Source organism: Nicotiana tabacum, chromosome 11, assembly GCF_000715075.1.
Source record: "Nicotiana tabacum cultivar K326 chromosome 11, ASM71507v2, whole genome shotgun sequence".
Lineage (NCBI taxonomy): Eukaryota > Viridiplantae > Streptophyta > Magnoliopsida > Solanales > Solanaceae > Nicotiana > Nicotiana tabacum.
Window position 1 is genome coordinate 108,653,800 of NC_134090.1, and position 6,324 is coordinate 108,660,123.

The 6,324-nt window shown below is 34.7% G+C and overlaps 1 long non-coding RNA gene across 3 annotated transcripts; it reads left to right on the forward strand.

The window, feature by feature from the left end:
- The first annotated feature begins 2,155 nt into the window (after window positions 1-2,155).
- On the forward strand, window positions 2,156-5,328 carry LOC107804249 (uncharacterized). 3 transcript variants are annotated; one of them, XR_001652226.2, is made up of 3 exons: window positions 2,186-2,513; window positions 3,369-4,414; window positions 5,126-5,328. It is a non-coding gene; the product is annotated as an uncharacterized LOC107804249 (long non-coding RNA). The 3 variants fall into 3 exon arrangements; XR_012696680.1 differs by having other exon boundaries at window positions 2,156-2,513; window positions 3,307-5,328; XR_001652225.2 differs by having other exon boundaries at window positions 2,156-2,513; window positions 3,369-5,328.
- The last annotated feature ends 996 nt before the right edge of the window (window positions 5,329-6,324 follow it).

Consider the following 6,324-nt stretch of genomic DNA (forward strand, 5'->3'; position numbering starts at 1 on the left):
CTGTCGAGTTCTTACTCACCTATTCAAGCTAACCTAACGCCTATATGTATATGGAGTTAGAATCAACAAGAACACATTTATAATTCCTGTAAATCAACCAAGCAAGGCAATTAGGTATATGTCTATCCTAACTGCGAATACGTTCCCTGATGCCCAGGTTCAAGAACTTGCTCTACTCAATCCTATATGCAATCTAGAATTCCCACTTTCGAGTTCAACTCTAGATTCGTAGATAGTATTCAATTGATGATCAAACAATCAAATAATTAAGTGCAGGATTGAATAAATAAACCAATATGATAAACTAAGAAATCAAAATCAATATCTGAATAACAATATTCATGAAAGAACCACAACCCTAGAACGTGAAGTTTAGCTCCACATAGACATGGTAGCAAAACAACAAATCGTACAAAGAACCATAAAAATTGCTAAGTTTGATGAAAGAAAAGATGGAACTTGATGAATTCCGGCCTCCACGGCGGCTCTATTCTTGTGTTTTCTCTAAAAAACGTCCTCCTCTCCAAATTAGGTTTAGGATCCCTGTTATATGAGTTGGGATCGTGTAGGGCTGAAATAACATTGTCCCAGATGAAATAGGAAAATTTCCGCTTCAAGCGTCTAGGGCAGCGCCTCGCGCTGGCCCTAGCGCACAACACAGTAGCGTTTTTGCAATTTCAATTTCTACTGCCAATTTACTTTCCTCCAAAGTGACTTTTCCCTAACCTTTCTTTTCCAATGTCTTATTCAGTTTGCTGCTTCAATTTAATTGGAAGATCTCAACTGAACTCCAATGCCACATAATCAAGTCTCGTTACATCATCCAAGATACCATCAAAATACTTTCATTCTTTATTGCACTTGATTTCCTCCACAGTGAATGACTTTGGTCTTCAACTTAAAGACTCTATTAAATATTTATTTACTATATACTCCAAATTCATCATTTTGTTCAAAATTCATCTCCAATGTACCTACATTATTCATTAACACCCAAATAAGTATAAAACTTTATAATCAAACTAAGTTGGGTGTATTCAATATCAAATATAACCAAAAAGCGGTAAAAATGCAAGTAAATTAATATCGAAACATATGAAAATATGCCCAATATCACCTGGATCATCAAATTCATAAATGTTGCTAGGCATTTGTCAAGCCAAATGACATCACTAAGAACTCATAGTGACCATACCGAGTCCGAAAAGCTGTCTTAGAGACATCTGATGCCCTAATTTTCAACTGATGGCAGCCAGATCCAATCTTCAAAAACACTTTGGCACCCTGAAGCTGATCAAATAGGTCATCAACACTTGACAACGAATACTTGTTCTTGATAGTGACCTTGTTCAACTGCCGATAATCTACACACATCCTCATCGGACCATTCTTCTTCATGAACAATACTGGTGCACCCCATGGTGAGACAATCACTACCGGAAACTGGACCTATGGCAACGCTTTTTCCGGCAACGGTTGTATAACCGTTGCCATAGCCATTCTTTTGCAACAGTTACAACCGTTGCGATAGAATTATGACCTTATTGAAACACTTTTGCAAGAAAACCGTTGCATTAGGGGATAACGTTGCTATAGACGTGGGGTCGTTTGGTAGGGTGTATAAGAATAGTGCGGAATAATGTGTATTAGTAATGCATGTATTAGTAATGCAAGCATTAGCTATGCAAATATTATTTCTTATCTATTGTTTGGTGTGGTGTATTAAAATTATAATGCATTGCATAATTTTTAAAAAAAATAGTTGCTTACAAAAATGTCCTCCATATTCTCTAGCTTTAAAGAAGGACAATTTTCTCTTTAACCATGCTAATGCATGCATTAAAGCCTTGGTATTACTAATGTCATAGTTTTCTATGCATTACTTATGCATATGATAATGTCAAGTATGATATTAGTTATACACAAGTTAAAAAAAGTACCAAACAAGGTATTAATAATGCATAGAACTAATGCTTGCATTATTTTTTCTAATAACTCCTACCAAACGACCCCGTACTTGTCACAACGGTTAAGATAAACGTTGCAATATATTATTGTACGGCAACGGTTCTTTGGAAAAAAAAAAAATCTACTCGGACGGTTTTCATTTTCCCTCTCTTTATTTCTCGAAAATGCAACCTCGTTTTAAGCGGTTTTCATTATTCTTTTTTTATTATTATAATTTTAGTTCTTTTTCTTTTACTAAAATGCTGAACACATGTGCTCATATTTCTAAAACATCGAAGCTCTACAGAGTGGGGACTCTGAGATAAACCCTAAAAATCTCAATAGATCTATTAGAAATCGGAACGATTTATCTTTGCAAAACAGAGAAAGGAAGCTCTCGAGTCTGATGTTCAAAGGCCAGAATAAGGCAAAGGAATCTCTGAACTCTAATGCTTAAAGTTTTAACTGTGTTCCTTCTTCAACTTTCTTTGTCAGTAGCCTGAATCGGAAGGAAGAGAACCCAGAGCCAGATCTTTCCTTCTTTCTTGATTTTCAACCTTTTTGAGGTATATCTAATTTCTTGTCTTGTGAATGATTGTTTGTTGAAATTTTTGTATATATTTTTGAAGTTAGGATTTTGAATTTATATATGTGTTGAAAGTTTCTGGAGATGATTTTCAATCTTCTAATTTATGTCTCTCTCTTGTAGTTAGGGTTTGGAATTTTATATCCCTGTTGATGTGAGTGTATATTTTTGTGTAGGTATATATGTGTTTTTCTCTCTTTTTTATTGTGTTGGTTATCTGCTTGTCCATTCTATTATTTGTGTTTGTGCCAATGTTGCTCTATTTTTTAAGGAAAAGATTAGTGTTTGTTCCATTAATTTGCTCGTGCGTCCATGAGTAATTTAAATTTCCTGTATACGGAATCCAATTTGACAAAACAGAAAATATGGATTTGAAATGACTGAGACTACAAGTTTGGATTTAAAAAAATATTTGAGAAAAGAAATTTTAGTTTGGCTGCAATGAACGACAATAAAGCTCCAACCATTTGAGTGAACTTGGAAATTAAGGAGTAAATTCTAAGAATGCAGAATTAACGACAGAATATTTTATTGCAGAAATGCATTAAACTTTTTAATAAGATAACAAATGTAACCCTACGGTAAAGGGAGGATGATGAGCTTATTCAGTTGATAATGTTTACATTGTTGTGCACAAGTTTGAAAATCTTAAGATAATAAGAAAGAGATAACAAAAGTAAAATATAATCAGTAGGAGATCTAGGTGGACTGTGCTCCTTGCTACTTCACTTCCATAAACATAGATAAATATTTTTTTAAAAATGTATTTGCAGTATCAATGTGTCATGCTTAACCGAGTTGATTTCTTGATACATGTTCGATGAATCAACTACAGGCGAAATGTCATCAACAAAACATTTCCATTTCATGCGACATGCCTCATAAGATGCAAAGCAAGTGGATGCAATAGTGGGAATTGGTTGAGTCATTAGCAGTGCATTACAGTTTTCTCATGTGCATAAGGTGTCCAATGTGTTCTCGTTTTGTACTGTTTGTTCTCTCTACCTCTTTTACTTCTTTTCTATTTCAACTTAAGTTTGTTGTAACTTCTTCAACAGGGATAAGGTAATATGGGGTTTAGGATATACTTTCTTTAGAAATTTTTTCCGATTATCTTCTTCTAAAGAAAGATGACCATTACATTCTTTGCGCATCTACAGCAACGTGCAGAGTGTCAACCATGTTATTTTTTGCTGCATTGAGAATGTCCTCTTGGTTAGTTTGGATGCCATGGTACTGTCATAGACACTTAACTAACTTTCCTGCCTTTTATCTTCCTTGTGCATTGTTATGGTAGCTACTGCCTCATGTTATTTTTTTCCAGAAATTTGAATGTGTAACCATTTGGAAATTGTAAACCTAGAGTTTTTAGAATACCTACTGGAGCGTTAGCTATTGTCTTTTCTTATATCTGCTAAACGCTGTTATTATTGGAAAAAATTGTGCCTCTATTTTCAGTTTATAACATGTCTGAGCTGCAGAATTATGTTCTCATTTTAGATTAGTATAGAGTTTCTTTCACCCAAATTGTCCACATACAAATTCTAGGTTCTACTATTTGAATGATACTCGAGAGGCTTTGTCCAGTCGCGCACTAGCAGGTTTGCCTTTCCGAATTTTTGGAAATTTTGGGGTTGTGGATGTTCTCTAACCTTGTTTCTCTATGCTCTTCCTGCTTTTAGATATCCCTTGTTCTTCCTTTTTGCGTTCTGTCCAACGGTACGCTTCTAGATTTCTCTTTTGTAATTAATCTATTATCTTAGCTTAATCGAGCCAATGATTTACTTTGTAGCAATCAAAGAAAATTTTGAGGCTGATAAGAAACAAGTAGACCAAAAATGTGGTACTGATTCTGCAAGTTAAGACTATCAATCTTTAGAGGTTGAGACTTTCTACTCCAATAAGCTCTTCTTGTCTCTTGTTTGCTTTATGTACTGATCAATATATTTGTTTCATTTACGAGACTATTTTATCTCGTTATTTACTTGTTATGGGGTTATTTATTTCTTTTATTCAATAGGGATATCCGTTGTGACTTGCATTTTGCATATACAATTGAAATCCAGTAGAAACTAGAGGCTGGAAAATGCCTCACTTTCAAATGGCCTTTCTTTTCTTTTTTTGCTGATCTGGATAGTTCTTCCTACAGAGGACTCTTTTTCTTGATGTCACAACTATAGTTTCTACCTTTATGTTTTTTTTTTGTTCTGGTTGGGCATTCAACTTTGTTGAAGTTTCAATTTTGGATTGTTAGTAGTTCAACATTTAGATCATTACATTTTGAAGTGAAAAGGTAAATTATATTGAGAAATGGAGTTTCTTGTTGGTACCTTTTTAGGTGAAAAACCTTGAACCATTACAGGTGAATGACTTATGCTTTGGTGGATTTATACATCTAGCATTCTTTCATAATGAATTTGTTTTGCTACTCCAGAAAAATATTGGTTGGATGAGTACTTAAACTATAATCCTATTCTATAAGAGCAATGGTTATCCAGAACCTTACTGATTTGTATTTTAGCATTCAACTTTGTGATTTTTAGTCAATTCTATGTAACCAAATTTGATAAGATTATTTTGATGATTTTGCAGTTGAAGCAATTAAACAAATGGTAGATAAAAGCAGTGAAGATCTACTTAAGAGTATTGAATGAAAGTTGCTAGACCTTTAGATATTCTAGAAATCCTTTATTATCGAACTTTTGCAAACTTATGTATGGTAACTCTTGAATTGTCAAACGATATTGTATATTTTGTTTTCACATATGGTAATACTAGTTGGATGTTTAGAATTATAATTTCATTCTTATATAGGCAAATTATTATTGTAATAGACCACCGGAAAGTTGCAATAGCCTCAAAAAACTGTTGCGATAGCTTTTATAACCGTTGTGATAGCCTCAAAACTGTTGCGATAGCTCTTAATAACCGTTGTGATAGCTCATGCCAACCGTTGCAATAGCTCCTGATAACCGTCACAACAGATCTTATTAACCGTAGGAACAACTTAAAAATCGTTGCATGAAATGATATTGCAACGGTTTTTAACCGTTGTATATAACTAGATAACCGTTGCAACAGCTAGGCAAATGGCAACGCTTCAAAACCGTTGTATCAAATGCTATTTCAACGGTTAATAACCGTCCCATTTGGCTAAAATAAGCATTACAATAGATAAGTGGAAAATCGTTACAATAGACCTATCTAATGCAACAATTGTGTGACCGTTGCAAATAACCGTTGCAGTAGTTCTATTAATAATAGGTCTAATGAACCCCTTATCAAGCAAATCTTGCAATTGCTCCTTTAGTTCCTTCAACTCAGCTGGGGCCATACAGTATGATGGAATAGAAATGGGCTGAGTGCTCGGAGCTAAGTCAATACAGAAGTTGATATCTCTGTTGGGTGGCATCCCTACCAAATCTGTAGGAAACACCTCTGGAAACTCGCACACAAATAGTACTGAATCCATGGAAGGAACCTCCGCACTAGGATCACGTATATAGGCCAAATATGCTAGACACCTCTTCTCGAACATACGTCGAGTTTTCACATAAGAAATAACTCTTCTTGTAGAATGACCAGGAGTCCCTCTCCACTACAATCAAGACAACCCCGACATGGCTAATGTCACAGTCTTGGCATGACAGTCCAAAATAGTATGATAAGGCGACAACCAATCCATGCCCAAGATAACATCAAAGTCCACCATATCAAGAAGTAAAAGATCTACCCTAGTCTTAAAGAGCGATAAACACGATCTACTACAATAGAATCTCTCACAGGTGTGG